Below are 16,326 nucleotides of genomic sequence, written 5' to 3'. Positions count from 1 at the left end.
ACCATATTAATGGAGTTTTCTCAGGGTCTGTGATCTTAAAGACTAGGAGTTCTCAAATGGTTAACTAGGAGAACTTTTCCTTGCTCTTTAGTGCATGTGGTTACCAGGAGAAGTGGTCCTAACCAGCAAGTCACCTCAAAATTTCTGAAATTTATGATCTTGTAGTTTTGGATTATAGCTCTGTAGAGATGGTTCTTACACACACTTCTTCCTGAAACCGATAGCATGTTAGATGGCGGAGCTATGTGTTGCACTGGCAATCAAAAGCTGTTTCAGCTAGGCATCCCCAGGTGGTTACACCACAGCACAAGAATCCAGAGTCTGCATCTCCCTTCTTCAGGTTCACTAGGGGGACTAAATAGAGAAATGTTCTTGCTAACCACATTCACAAGAGACTGATTGACCAACCCAAAGTGAGAAATACAGGTTGTTTGTAACCATTATTTAAGACCAGTTCTAAAACTTATCCCCTAGGTAAAGCTCCTTGTAGAAAAGACTGCTGCTAATACTGAGAGAAAATACAAGATGAGCTCAGCACACGTTGTTCTGACAGAAAGGGAGGGAATGCTCAAGAATTATGCCTGGGAGCTTATCAATTACACAGGAGCTAGCTTGAAAAAGCTTCCACTGGCCAAATCTGGTACAATTTGCATGTTAAAATAAATAATAGGAATGTGTTATAACTCATTGAATAAAAATCCATGTGTCCATACTGATATCAAAGGGGGGGAAAGCTCTTGCAGTAAAATACCAAGTAGTACAGAAAAAAGTGATGGACATCACTGGACTTCAGCTGGAGAAATACTGATGAGAAACAGGACATTTATTTCGAAGTATAAAATAGCTTGTTAATTTCAGAGGGCAAAATAGTGGATGAACTTGACAGACAACCTTAACCAAGTGGTCAAATTTATCTCCAATAGTGAGACAAAACAACATCATCCACCTGCTGATAGAATACACAGCATTGCTTCTGTGGTATTTCCACTAGCAACACATGGTTTGAGCCTAATCTAGAGGAAACAAGCAGCTCATCAGTCCCATTCCTGCTTTTTATTTCCTTCTCTGTCTCTACTTTTCCATTTTTATAAAAATGGAGAAACACAGTCTCAGTTATTGCCAAAGTAGTATTTTAGGAGGGATTGTAGAGAATTTGTCAGGTCTTCTGTTTTGAAAAACTAAAAAGCAAAAGTCCCTGTGGAAGAGTTACAAATAAAGCAGGCACAGTGGCATGTGTCCATAGCCCCAGCTTCTCAGGAGGCTGAGGCAGGAGGATCACTCGAGCCCAAAGAGTTTGAAGCAGCAGTGAGCTATGATTGCACCATTCATTGCACTCTGGCCTGGGTGACAGATTTCATCTCTTAAAAAAAAAAAAAAAAGAAAAAGTTATAAATCAAAGTCATGAAACTGCAGGACCAGGGGGATCTTAATTAGCTTTTCCATTTGGTTCGTGATGTCTTCAATTCTGAAGTGTACTGACAGGTTAGCCTATGGTAGCAGTCTCGGTCTCCTTGCTTCCTCCTGTCCACTTCCCCCTACACTGGAGTCCAGGCGGAGGGTCATTCTCCCTGTACCTGCTGGCTATCTCACCACCCTCCATCCCAAGAAGACTTGTCCAATGCCATAGCCAGCAAGAGCCCTTTAACCCCACTGCAGGACTGTAGAACTTGGAGAGAAAAAGCACATCTATAGCCTGTCTGGTATTCAAATCCAAATCTGCTATTAATGGGAGATTGGAGTTGCTTTGTAGTATATTGTTTGTAAATATGCCCACTTTTCAGATTGTTCTATAAAAAAATTCAGCAAATTCTGGGGTAGAAAGTGAGATGGTTGATGACAAGGAGAGGATATTTTTCTTACTTTGTATGAAAAAACATTATGACTAGCCTGCTAAAGTCTAGTAATCATGATTTGGGGGTAGTCCTTATTCCACAAAGCCCTTTTTAGAAAGATAGACTATAGGGTGGTGCCTGTGGCTCAAGGAGTAGGGTGCCGGTCCCATATGCCGGAGGTGGCAGGTTCAAACCCAGCCCTGGCCAAAAATCACAAAAAAAAAAGAAAGATAGACTATATTCATATCTCAAGAATTTTGCTTTATAAAGAAGAATTATACGTAGTAGTTTCTCATTATGAGAAAAGACATTATTGATACTTCACTTTATCAAGTGGCCTTGCTCAAAGATTCACTCTCAACAGTCTGAAAGGTTACCTCTAGTAAATACACATAAATCTGAACAACCCACTTAAGTATTTAAGTAATTTTTACCTCTTATGCCCCCTTTCTTGCCCTCACTCTGAGAAGACATTCTTGTGTGTGGCAAGTCCAGCTGGAGGCTTTAGCACCAGGAGGTGGGTTGCACGTACGTAGTCTGTCCCCCAGGTCCTGGCCACCTCCTCTAGGGTGAGCCAGGTGCCTTGGAAGCCTGTCTTCACCCCTTACTGGCCATGTGGATAAGGGCTTAGGCTCTTTAGGTCCCTTGCATCCCTGAACTTCTAACCTCTGGCTGTTTCTGCTGGGTTTAAAGGTAGCAGTGGCGTGCTGGAGCCAGATGGTACTAACCCACAAGGGTCAATTGTGCACATCTCTTCCCAACTCCCTGTCCAGTGACGTCCTGTTGTAGCTTGAAACTGGCCGTAGTGGAAGTAGTTATATCCCAGAAATTGGTAAATTAGGGCTTTGCTTTGTTTTTCCCTGATAGCTGAATGTTAAACATTTACCAGCACACCACTGCTCAGGCAAGATTAGTTTGCTGAGTTTCAGGTTAGTTGATAAGGAAATGAAGAAGGATAGCAAATACTGTGAATTGTTAAACTTTTATGTGTGGGCTGGGTGTGGTGGCTCACTCTTGTAATTCTGGCACTTTGGGAGGCCAACTCAAATGGATTGCTTGAGCTCAGGAATTTGAGACCAGCCTGAGCAAGAGTTAGACTCTTTCTCTACTAAAAATAGAAAAACTAGCTGGATGTGGTGGTGAAAGCCTGTAGTCCCAGCTACTTGGGAAGCTGAGGCAAGAGGATTGCTTGAGCCCAGGAGTTTGAGGTTGCTGTGAGCTATGACGCCATGGAACTCAACCCAGTGTGATAAAGTGAGACTGTTTCAAAAAAAGAAAACAGCAAGGGTTGGAAGAAGGAAACTGAATTGAACTGACATTTTAGTACTGTGAGGTATTTTTTGGTTTGTTTGTTTGTTTGTTTGAGATGGGTAGTCTCAGGAGTCTCAAACTCCTAGATTCATGAAGTCCTCCCACCTCAGCCTCTCAAGTAGCTGGGGTTACAGGCATGTGCCACCCCACCCTGCTCACTACAATGATTTTAATCTTAATTTGATTGTTTTCCTAAAACTTGGCCAAATCTGATGACTTTAGACCTCCAGACTTTCCTCTACAAGGAAAAAAATATGGCCCAGGCAGAGGGATGGCTCTCTTCCTCTTACTGTCTTTAGGTTATTTCTCTTCCCACTCAGCCTGGGAAGCAACTTGGTAGGCACTAAGGTCGAAAAGCCCACATATGCTAAAGTGTAGTAAAAAGAGACTTCTATTTCCCCCCCAAGTGAAGCCAGTGGACCTAAGCTAGCTTTGATAGGAAATGGAGCAGGAATTAAGGACATCTTAATACCTTGTGGTAAGTGAGAGGCATCTGTAGTTCAGCTCAAGTGAGTGAAATTCTGTGCTTTTTTAGAAGTGATACAGTGAAAGAAAAGTGAACAAAAATTCAGTTTATTAAAAAAAAAGGTATATAAGTGTCATGGAAATAAGACAGTCACATATTTAAAGATAATTTCAAAGAGAAAAATGGCAAAGAAGAGAATTGTCTTTCTCTTATTTTTTAGTTAAAATTTCTGCCATGGTCATTCACTTATCAAGAGACTGGCAGCCTGTCTTCCATTGTTTACATATTTATTTTTGTTTCCACAGATGTCTCCTAAATCTTTGTTAAAAGCAAAGGCACTCAGACTGCCAAGAGAAATGAGCAATGATTCCACCATGACATGGACATGAATCATACCAAGGACAGATAGAAGCTCCCCCTGCATATTGTCCCAACTCCCGCAGGATCATGCTTTTGGCAGGCATTGTGATAATGACGGCAGGGCAGGCTTCATGAGCACAGGCCTGTGCAGTCACAGAGGACCCTGTGCTCAGAAGGACCCTGCCCTCATTTTAATATTCTATGGTTGTTGTCTTGAAATTTTTAATTTTTTGAACAAGTGACCCTGCACGATCATTCTGCAATGGGCCTCACAAATTACGCAGCCCATCCTGTGTCAGAGTACTCTGGAGAAGGCAACACACCAGCTGTAAAGGCAGCCAGGCCAGGAATTCCATCCGAACTCCTGCTTGCTACATAGTGGAAAAATTACTTATCCTCTGAATCTCAGAGTTCCATCTGCAACAAGGATGGTCCACCCCCCTTTTAGGGATATCACTGTGAGGATTAGACATTGTTGTGAAGGAACACAGGTTAAAGCACCCAGAACAGTATACTTGACTTCACTACAATTATTATTCATAAAAGCCAAGTCTTTGATGAATAATAATGTATTGCATCCCCATTGATGTTAGTATTGAATAATGTATTGCATCCCCATTGATGTTAGTGCTGATCATAAAAATAAATTTATTTAGAAAAATAGCTATTTTACATTTTACAGGAAGCTAAAGACTTACATTGCTACTGCTCTCACTTTTGCCAGGATCCTCATGGCTCCCTATCAGGGCAGTTGCAGCCATCCTAGAGACTAAGAAAATTAACAATGCTGTTAAATAGTAACAACTTCTTGTAAAGTAGTTATGCTTTTCATAATTTAATTACCAGAAAGAAGAAATTCAGTATTTCCTTAATTCTTTAAGGAGATAGGAAGGTGACTAGAATACAAAATTTAAATATATGTGTGTGTGTGTGTGTGTGTGTGTGTGTATGCACATATATATTATAGTGCTCTTTCTGATAGTCTGGAACAAAGTTTTTTTCCACTGTTTCCACTGTTCTCACTATCAAAGCAACAACCTATTCTCTTTTCAACCAGGCCCCAAATAGCTGCCATTAAAGAAACATACTTCCTTATTTATTACTTTGCAAGAAACAGTGATACTAGAGCACCAGTTTGATTCACCAAACCCAAGTACTCAATCTTAAGTACTACTTTGATGGGCTCAAGTGGTCTCTACTGTGGAGAGAGGACAGAGAACCAAGACAGGCTCTGACAGTAGCCAGGGTTAAGATGAGGTACTTAAAACCAATGCACATGACATTGTGTACAAATACAGGCTTTACTTGTTTATTCACTGCAGTTATTTTCCGTAAAGCCCCCCTGAAATTAGCAAATTCTGAACCACAGCTCTTAGAGGAATACAGGGTTAGGTCACAACCCCTGGTCACAACATTTTCATCAGTCCATCAGTTCATAATCTTGTTTTGTATGTTTCTGGTTTAAAGACACCTTATTTAACATATATTTGTAAATTCATTAACAATGAACCCCTAAGAGCACTATACCTCATGTCTAAAGGAAGCTTACCTAATGTACATTTTCCCCATAAGGCACGTTATAGCCTTTGCACCCTCAAGAACACTAGACAACACTTCTAAACTATGGTGGGGGGGCATTTTACGAAAAATCACCAACAGGAAGTATAGAAACCTGGAAAATGTGTCACTAAATAGACTGCAGAGAGGATACTTGTTTTCAGTATGAAGACTGAAACAAGAGGGCAAAGCATCACCTTCTTAACCTCAGCTGGGAATATGCATATGGGCCATTCCAGGTTTTTGCAGTTCTGTGCATGTCTGAGAGTGGTTATGAAAGCACAGTGAGTATTGATCACTACAAATAATTTTAGTGAGTAGGAAAATTTGCAAATACAGAAACCACAAATAATAGGGATCAATTGTATACAGAAGTTGAGAGGTAGTGATTCTACTGCCTTAGTGGACTTGAAGAGGAAATTCATCCAAAGTTGGTTAAGAGATGCACATAGATATGACATTGGGTGATATTTCTCATATCGTTTTCTTTTTTCTTTTAGTTATAGTTAGAATTTCAGATAGTTATGGAATACATATGATTTGGCTACATAGTTTGCTTTGGTGTGGATAAAGTCAGAGTTATAGGCATGTCCTTGTCCCAAAAAGTGTAATATAATTTACCCATTCCTTCCCCCCCTTGTAAATTTCTTTGAATTTTGCTTTCATATGAATTTATAGGTGTTGTGCAACTAGTTCTAATTTAGTATTAAGTACATGTAGCGTTTGCTTTTTCATTCTTGCAATTCTTCACTTAGGAAAATGGTCTGCAATTCTCATATTGTTTTCAAGCAGAATGCAGTAGAAGTGCATATGGAGTCAGGAGAATTGGAATCTCTATACTTTCAGGTCTTACTTGGATGACTTTGGGTAGGCATCTAAAACTTCCTGTTCCTCTTTCTCGGTTTCCACGTCTGTTAGTTGAGACCAATAATACTTGTCTTATGTCTTTCACAGTGTGGTTTTGTGGGTGCTGTGGGTTTTTCTTTAAGTTCTGCTTGCTGTTACTTAATATTGGGGCTGGGATTGAAGAAGGTGAATCAGGTGCCATATTGTGTATCAGAATCTTCCTTTGTAGATAGTTTGTCTCCCCAGAAAAAAAAACAGATGCCAAAGCCATGCTAATATTTGGATTTGGATAATATGTTTTCATTCAAAATGCATTACAAATCCAAGGAAATAGAATATAGCCTAAGCATTTTCTGGTTAAATTGGCCATCCTAAGTAAGATAAAAGTAATCAAGTCAGTGGTTTGAAAGCCTACCCCCCCCCCCACTGCGCCCCATCTAGTAGGAATTTAAGGGAAAAATGGAAATGAGAGTTAACACAATTTCCAATGCAAGTCTTCAAGGAAGGGCCTGGTGAGAAGCTGGCTCCATTTTGTTAACAGGAGTTAGGGTAGATGAATGAGATGCTTCTTGGCCTTCAACCAGCCTGAAGCTACTACACTGTTATTTCATGTTAGGTTAAAGACCTAACCCAAATGTTTTAGTCCTAGGGCAGGAAATAAGGGATGTACACATGTGAGCCACAGTACATGAAGAATCACTCATGCTTCATCAGTTTTCAGTCATGTCTAACCCATGGAGACATGTGCCAGAGCTGTGGGTATTCTATTGGGAGGGCCAGAGTAGAGAGAAAGGCCAGTGTACACTGATGCCATTTCTATCTTTACAGATAGAAATTTGTTCACAAACTCAATAGTTAGGCTTAACTTCCCTCACTTAGAGGTGTCTGAGGTTAAAGAATATTTTGTTTAGTTGAACCTATATGGTGCTGTTATAATTTTTTATATTAGTGTGAAAAAAATTATTTAAGAGAAAATAAAATAATATAATGTATGTAAACTTGCTTTGAAAATTGTAGAATGCTCCATGGATAGAAGGTATTGACTGGTGTCTGTAACTAAACACACAAATGATGCTCTGTTAATGTACTTTATTTTAAATGAAAGATAGCTACAAAGCAGATGGGTCTTCAGGTTTGGTATTGCACATTTTGTTTTGCCAAGATGAGGTCTTCTCAGCCTTGTTCATTATTGTAATTTTATTTTATTTGATTTAGAATTCAATTAATGATTAGTTATTTCTAAATGTTATCACCAAACACAATTGATTTACCTTCCTGTTTAATCTGTATCTCTTGCTTCTTTCTTTGATAGAAAATTCTTATTTTATGGACAAATATTTATTTAGCCTTGTGTCTACATATCTGGGACTCTGCCATGCAGCTTCATCTAAGAGCATCAGGAAATATCTATGACAATATGATTTTGATAAGCTGAATATTACCTAGGATCTTGGGTTTCCTCATGTAGTCACACTTCTCTGTAGTGAGATCACACTGAGTTACATCATATTCAGCTTAAAATACAATAGAGTGAACATGTGGAGCCTAGCCTAAGACCCACCTGGTCCTGATGTGCTGTCACCAACACCAGCCCTTTTCCTGGGCATCTGTTGTATGTTTCATTAACAGTGGATTTTTCTTGTATAAAACCTAAACTATTCACTCTATCCAGAGGTAAACCTTAAGGTCCCCCAAATGAATCCTCAACAGTGGAATTTCAGGTGACAAGCACATTAGAGCTGAGATTTTCTGAAGTTTGAGTCTGCTGGAAGTACCCAAAGCATACCATATGGGCCTACCTAATTTTAGTGCTTTAGGCTAAAGTCTCACGAAAACATATGCAAACTTATGGAGACATCTTTAAGAGAAAACTTTTCTCATAAAGATATTTTGAAGATCATTTTGTGAAATGATGTTTTGCAAAGCACTTTGTGATGTGGCAAATTTTCCTTACTTTAGGATTGAGCTGAGTAACATGTATAACCGCCACTTATTTTATAAAGGACTACCTATCTAAAGTTCTTTCCAACTTCCAAATTCTTTGTTCCACTTCTCTAGAGTTTTGTTTATGTGGAATAATCGTGACATCTAGTGGTGAGTCTAAGTAATTCCAATGAATGTTTTCAAAGACTATTTCCCTTAGCTAAATTCCTTTAAATATGAGAACTTGCTATTCAAATGATACTATAATAAATATCCTTATATATATGTCTTTACGTCCTTAATTGTAATAGATAAAGACTGAGAAGTGAAAGAATATATGTATACAGAATACTGGTATTGCCAATTCATCCTCCAAAAAAGAGGATGTGATTAAGAATAGTTCTTCATGGGCTGCGCCTGTGACTCAAAGGAGTAGGGCGCCAGCCCCATATGCTGGAGGTGGCAGGTTCAAACCCAGCCCCGGCCAAAAACCGCAAAAAAAAAAAAAAAAAAATGCTCATCATCTTTAATCATCAGAGAAATGCAAACCAAAACTACTCCGAGATACCATCTAACTCCAGTAAGATAGCCCACATCACAAAATCCCAAAACAACAGATGTTGGCGTGGATGTGGAGATAAGGGAACACTTCTCCACTGCTGGTGGGAATGCAAGCTAGTACATTCCTTTTGGAAGAAAGTTTGGAGAACACTGAAAGATCTAAATGTAGACCTGCCGTTTGAGCCTGCAATTCCTCTTCGAGGTGTATATCCAAAGCACAAAAGTCATTTGGCAATAAAGATATTTGTACCAGATTGTTCATTGCAGCTCAGTTCATAATTGCCAAGTCATGGAAGAAGCCCAAGTGCCCATCGACCCATGAATGGATTAATAAATTGTGGTATATGTATACCATGGAATACTATGCAACAGTAAAAAAAATGGAGACTTTACCTCTTTTATGTTTACATGGATGGAGCTGAAAAATATTCTTCTTAGTAAAGTATGTCAGGAATGGAAAAAAAAATCCAATGTACTCAGTACTACTGTGAAACCAATTTATAATAACTCACACTTGCATATGAAAAATGAAACACAACTTTAGCCTAGGATGAAGGAGGGGAGGGGAGGGAGAGGGTAGAGGAGGGGGTGGGAGGGATAGTAGGGTGTAGCAGGGGGACCACACCTATGGAGCACACTGCAAGTACAAGTTGGGTCTATCATATGTAGAACACGAATGTCCTAATGCTATAATTGGGTAAATGAGGTGAAAGCTATATTGATTAGTATGATGTAAGCACTCCAATTTGTACAAATAATCAACACATTGAAAATGGCATAAATGTATTTATGATCTATGTACAAAAGACTTGATAAAAAATTTTTAAAAAAAGAATAGTTCTTCACATCATCCCAAAAGTATCATTGAACATATTAATTCTTGTTTTTATTTCTTTATAAATAAGGCATTTTTTACCTTTTAATGGTTTTTTCCCTTCTTTCTCCTTTTTCCTTTCTTTGTATTTGGGGTTTTTCCCACTTGTATTTCTTTATTGACAAAATACTAACCAATATTTATCTTATTTTTAGAAGATTTACTATTTCATAAGCATCTTTTTTATTTGTGAAAGTTTTTAAATATTGAAGAAATTTATGTCATATGCATTGAAAATATTTTTCCAATTTTTCACTTATTATTTATACTTTGTGATTGTTTTTTGCTTTGCCAAGTTTTAAATTTTCATGTAATCAGGTTTATCAGTATTTTCCTTTATAATTTTAGTTTCGTGCCATATGTAAAATGTCCATCTCCTTTCCCAGAGGATAAGAGGTAAAAATCATATGTTTATTTATGTTACATAATTATGTATGTTTTTTTCTTTACACTTCTTTTTATTAAATCATAACTTTGTACATTGATGCATTTATGGGGTTCAGAGTACTGCTTCAATATACAATGTGAAATGCTTACATTGAACTAAGTAACACATCCATCACAATTATACTCATTTCTTAGTAGTTTTGAAATGTACCATTGCATCATGTACACTAGGTGACGTCCCCCCCAGATACCCTCCCTTCTCCCATATCCCCCCATTCCCTTCCCTCTCTCTCTTCTTCCCTTCTACTTTCCAGACTATAGTTATGTTTTGCCATTCATATGAATGTGTATGTGATTATATATTGATTTCATAGTAGTATTGAGTACATTGGATACTTTTTCCCCCATTCTTGAGATACTTTACTAAGAAGAATATGTTCCAGCTCCATCCAGATAAACATAAAAGTTGTGAAGTCTTCATCCTTTTTATGGCTGCATAGTATTCCATGGTGTACATATACCACAATTTGTTAATCCATTCGTGGGTTACTGGGCACTTGGGCTGTTTCCTATGTCTTGGCTATTATGAATTGAGCTGCAATAAACATTCTGGTGCAAATGTCTTTGTCGTAAAATAATTTTTGATCATCTGGGTATATACCTAGTAGAGGAATTGCAGGATCGAACGGTAGGTCTACTTTTAGTTCCTTGAGGGTCCTCCAAACTTCTTTCCAGAAAGGTTGTACTAGCTTACATTCCCTATGTATTATTAGTAGTTTTATTTTAGTCCTTCATCTATCTGCTGTTTTAGGGAAACAGTGTAGATAGGAATCCAACTTTATTTTTTCCATAACAATGTAAAGGAGATTGGTAAATTTAAGTATAACCCTAAGAAGAAAAATTATCAAAAATATGCAAAAAGTAGAACAATATTGATGATACATTGTATTTATGTAGAAAAATTATTTCCCTGCAAAAGCATAGAAAATATCTGACAGAATAAATATACACACACGTGCTTGTGGACACACACAGCTATTAACAGTGGGTGCTTCAAAGGGAGTTCATACAGGATGCTGGCAAGATAGGCAGAATTTTACGTTTACCTCTATATAGTTCTCTACTGTTTGAATGTAATACCATGAACATGTATTACTTATAAAATTATTTATTAAAGAATAATAACATGGGAAGATACTGAGGATCTACTGTAAACTGAAAAAGCAAATTTTAAAACAATAAGTAAAATATGATCTTGCTTTAGAAAATAAAAGAATGCTTATGTAACGAAAAAGGATTGGGTGTTTGTACGTGAAAATGTTAAGAGTGATCTCAGAGTAGAAGGATTGGGTGATTTTTATTGTTTTCTTTTGCACTAATTTCAATTTTCTAAATACAGTTGACACAACCTGCTTTTGTGGTTGGAAAAAGTTGTAAAAATTTATATCCGGACTTAGGAACTTTTGTGTATATACAGGGTGGGCATAAAGTTCGTGTGCAATTTAAACAGTCAACTATTAAATAGTCAACTCTTGGGCTCCAGTGATATTCTTGCCTTAGCCTCCTGAATAGCTGGGACTACAGGCACTCACCAAACAAAGCCATAAAGTTCATGTGCAATTTAATTGTTGACTGTTGAAATTGCAAACAAACTTTATGGCTACCCCTAACTTCACAACCACTCTATATTTCTACAAGATACATATTGGAGGAAGGCAGAGGTGGATACCATGAAGGTGGTCAAGCTTAAGCTTCAAGCTCACCTACTTGCACAGACTTCTTCTTTGGCCCAATAACTTATCTCATATATATAATTTTATATTATTTTTCTTAAAAAGCATTGTCAAAAACAGAAGCTTCAGGTCCCACAAAAGCTAGAGAAATATGATTAGAGAGAGGTATGATTGCATTCCCTAAAGCTCTGAGAGTCAATGGGAGGCACATTATCATCTCCATTTATTTATGAAGAGACTAAGGCAAGAGATGTTAAGTATCTTGGCATCCAGGTATTAAGTGGCAGAGTCTGGTTTCAAATCCAGAAAGTGCAACTCCTGAATTTGTACTTTTAAATACTGCCTTTCTACATGTGGATAAAAATAAGAACATAGTTGACATGCTCATTTTAGCTAACATAATCCCTTATTCCAATAAAAATAACCTAATGTATCTTAATTTCTTTCTTTTTTTTGGAAGATCAAAGTTTATTTACTACCTGCATAGAAAACATATTGCACATCAAACAACCAAAAAAAAAAAAAAAAAGAAAGAAAGAAAGAAAAAAGGGAGGAAAAACAGGGAGAGGAAGGGAAAGAAAAGAAAAAGATACTCTACCCAAGACTAACATGGAGTTTATACAGAACAAACCTTCTGGAAATTGATCTTCTCAGTAGTTCAGGTTATGTCTTGAATGGACATGACTAATTCAGCTTAGTGTTTTAAACTAAAAGCTATGTTTGATTTTTAAATACTGTACACTTTAATAAATAAGGCAAATAAAGCCTCAAGATGTATTTTAATTTCTATCAAGTCTCTCAGTCTGGTAAGAAAATAAAATTCTTCAAATAAAGTCTCCAGTAATTTAGGAAAAGAGCACTACAGTAACACCTCTGGACATTTCCTTCAAAAGAGAATTCCTAGGATTAAATCCTATTCATACACTACCATTCTCCTGACACTGAGGCTTCAATATTATGTGAACTTCGATCTATTTCCCCCAAATGTGATGGTATTTGCACTCCCCAACATCATAACTATGTTTGACTTTTCATAAAATTCAATCTTGGAATCAGTAAAAACTGTATCCATAGAATCCCCTGACATTTCTATAATATAAACATTCTCACATTTATGTCATTCCATTTACTCTGCACAAGAAAGCTGTGAGAAAGGGAAAACAGGGAATACTCACATTTCACAAATGAAGAAAGTGAGGATGCGAGATGGGTAACTTCTCCAGGGCCGCTAAGTAGTGGCAAAATTGGCACTGAAACTCAGCATGTTTTTTCCTATAGTCCAGGCTCACTCAAATGTAGAAGATTGTTTATCTAAAGAATATCAACTCTGGAAAAGTAGATTACCACTTCTTTCATCTGCTGGTGAAATTATTGAAGAAGTTTCTCTGAAACAACAAAACCATTTATCTATTTAGAGTGATTCTTATTTCATACTCAGATTCTTTGCTTGAAATAAGAGAACACTAAGGAAAATTTTTATTTTACTCCTCACAATTACACTGGTATTGAAAAAAATATTATGAAATATAAATAATGTTATAGGGAATAATGACAGAGGATAATAATGATATTCACCACCCAGCTACAACACGCCTTAACATTTTGCCATATGTTTACTTCAGAATTTTACTTAAATTATAAAAATCCCTGCAAATACCATTACTTTCCTGCATTATCCAGAGGTAACCGGCAACCCAAATTTTGTATATTAATACTGAAATATTATATTTATATAGTTTATATAGTACTTTTGCATTTAAAATTTTTAAGTACAAGATTTTTTGTACTTACATATTTATATAAACAATAAATCAATCATTTGTATAAATATATTTACCATTCCACAGCTTTTTTTTAATATTCAATGTTGTTTTGAGATTTATGTTGATATTTAAAGCTAGTAGATTTATGTCTTTAGCTTTTATGATATTGTGAATGAGATTTTTGTTCCAATTACATTTTCTAATTGGTTATGGCTGGTAAATGAGAACTCTATTGATTTGGCATCAAGAAAACGTTCTGACCTCATTTATTAGTTCTAATAGGTTCTCTTGGATTTTCTGTGTGGGCAATCACCTGAAAATAACAGATAAGCATTTTTAGAATGATCATCTTTCTCAGTGTGACCTACTTATTTGCATAATAAAAAAGCTAATGGGATATCTAATTTCAAAAATAAAATAACTCTCTAGTATCTACAAACGTATGTTCCATTGCAGATATTCAGGAATATCTTATACCCCATCCTGAATATTTTTAAGAGGTGTAGTTATGACCATGCTCTGTTCTTATTCTGTTGACCCAGGATTTTATACCCCAGGGAATACTTGGTGTGACTTCAAAGGGAACACCAGAAATCTAAAGGACTGGATGTAAATGGGTGACTTTTATTTCAAAAAGAGCATATTACCTCATTTACGAATACTGTAATTTCCTGTAACAGTGGAGAAATGGGCATTTTTGGAGAAATAGTCTTTAAATGTAGGAAGCTTTATTTGTATTTATTTATATTTCTATATAAATAGATTTGAAATAAAGGTGTTCATTCTCTTGGTTGTTTGTCAATTAAACATGTTGGGGAAGAGCTATGCGTTCAACATCATCTATCCCAATTGAGAAGAAAAATAAAGAGCCACATAATGAAAACCAAGGTCAGAGTCCCATTATCTTTGTAGCTATTTACTCTGAGCACCTATCAGTGCTAGGAAAAAAGGCCAGTAATCTTAATAAAGCAAGAATCTCTTGGGAAAGCATAGTCTGGTTTCCATGTCAACTGGAAACCAGAGCTTTAACTATATGTCCATTTTCATTATTTTGAATTGACATTATTAAAGGACTTTTCCCCCAAAACTCTGCTCAATAGAAAACATTATCAAATAAACTGTATGTGTCAATTAGGGTTTTTTGGATACAAACAATAGAGATTGACTAACTTAAGCAAAATAGTTATTGGAAATAGTCTAGGTATCTCTGAACAATAAGGGCTCAGGAAAAAATGGCTAGAGGGCAGCTCTAGGAACCTGGGTAATGAGAATGAATGGGTAGTCTCTTCAGAGAACCGCCACATGTCAGCTCTACACATATGGCTGTCCATGTCACTGCACTCAAGATCCATTCTCCTGGGAGAGAGAGACTAATTTGCCTGATTTGTGCTATGTAGCCCCTCCTTGATATGTGTCTTGGTGGGTGAAGGAGGCAAACGTGGAGGGCACCTTCATTTTCATGTCCTTCTAGGACTGTATGTCTGGGTAAAGGGGAAGTTACCAAGGAAATCAGGGCTTTCTTACCCAAGAAGGGGGAGAATTGCTGAACAGAGGGACACAATAGGCATTCATTTCACGTCTCCTTAGTGTGCTTTTTATCAAGGCTTAGCATAGCAGCTTCCTGGTAGTAGTACCAAAAAGATCTAGGACTCCAGAAGGAGATGACCCCAACGAGTGACCTGAGAATGCCAGGAAGGGAGCCTCCAACAAGTCCACGAAGAAACCAAGCTTCCAGCCTGGACCTCAGGCTCCTTGGAGAAAGTAGCCATACCAAATATGTGAATAATGGGGCTGAGCCTTTGGAAAACTGAGAAGAGTCTGTTCAGTGGGCACTTAGGAGTAAGCAAAGAGGTTTCCTGAGGGATTAAGGGATTTTTTCCCTTTCCTTTTTTTTTTTTTTTCTTTTCTTTGATGCCAATCTCCCACTTGGACTCTTCAGCTTGACTACATAGCTCTGGTTTCCTCCTAAAACATCTCTCCCACTAACCTTGTTTTGCTTCTGTTGCTGCTCCTTATTGCCCTTGTCTATAGAGCAGGTGAATGTGCTGGGTTCAAATCCTGACACCTCTACCTATTTGCTGGGTTGATCTTACCTGCCCTATCTAAGATAGTATTAGTTAACAGCTGCTGCTTTGTCACTTTCAGTTTTGGATTATATCTAGTTTTCCTTCCTTCTATTATAGATAAGATTTATTAAGATACGCAACCATAGAATTATTCCCACAGATAGCATCTAATCCAGAAAAAAGCCCTGCTTCCTTAAGACCTCCCCTAATCACCTAACACATGACCAAATTCTATGACAAGTCCTTTCGAACACCCTTTTACTGAGACATCATACAATTCTCCATGCCATGCTTTCTTCCTATAACAAGGAAAACCTAACCTGTTCTGCAGGTTTGTCCCTGGTCTTCACTGGACGGCGTTCACATAATCCTGGGCTTCGAAATTTGAGTGGATGTTTTGGGCAGTATAGACGTATTAATTCTTCCAATCTGTGAACATGGGATAAAGATCCACATTTTGTATCTTTTCAATTTCTTTCATCAATGTTTATAATTTTCAGTGTAGAGATCTTTCATCTCTTAGTTAAATTTATTCCCAAGTATTTTATTTTTTATAGCTATCATGAATGGGATTTTTAAAAATTCTGTTTCAGATAGTTCTTTTTTTTTATTTCTTTTTCAGATAGTTCATTTTTAAAATTTCTTTT

The sequence above is a fragment of the Nycticebus coucang genome, chromosome 11 (assembly GCF_027406575.1).
Source record: "Nycticebus coucang isolate mNycCou1 chromosome 11, mNycCou1.pri, whole genome shotgun sequence".
In the NCBI taxonomy this organism is placed as follows: domain Eukaryota; kingdom Metazoa; phylum Chordata; class Mammalia; order Primates; family Lorisidae; genus Nycticebus; species Nycticebus coucang.
The sequence above is the reverse complement of the archived record's forward strand: the minus strand, read 5'-3'. Positions refer to the sequence as shown.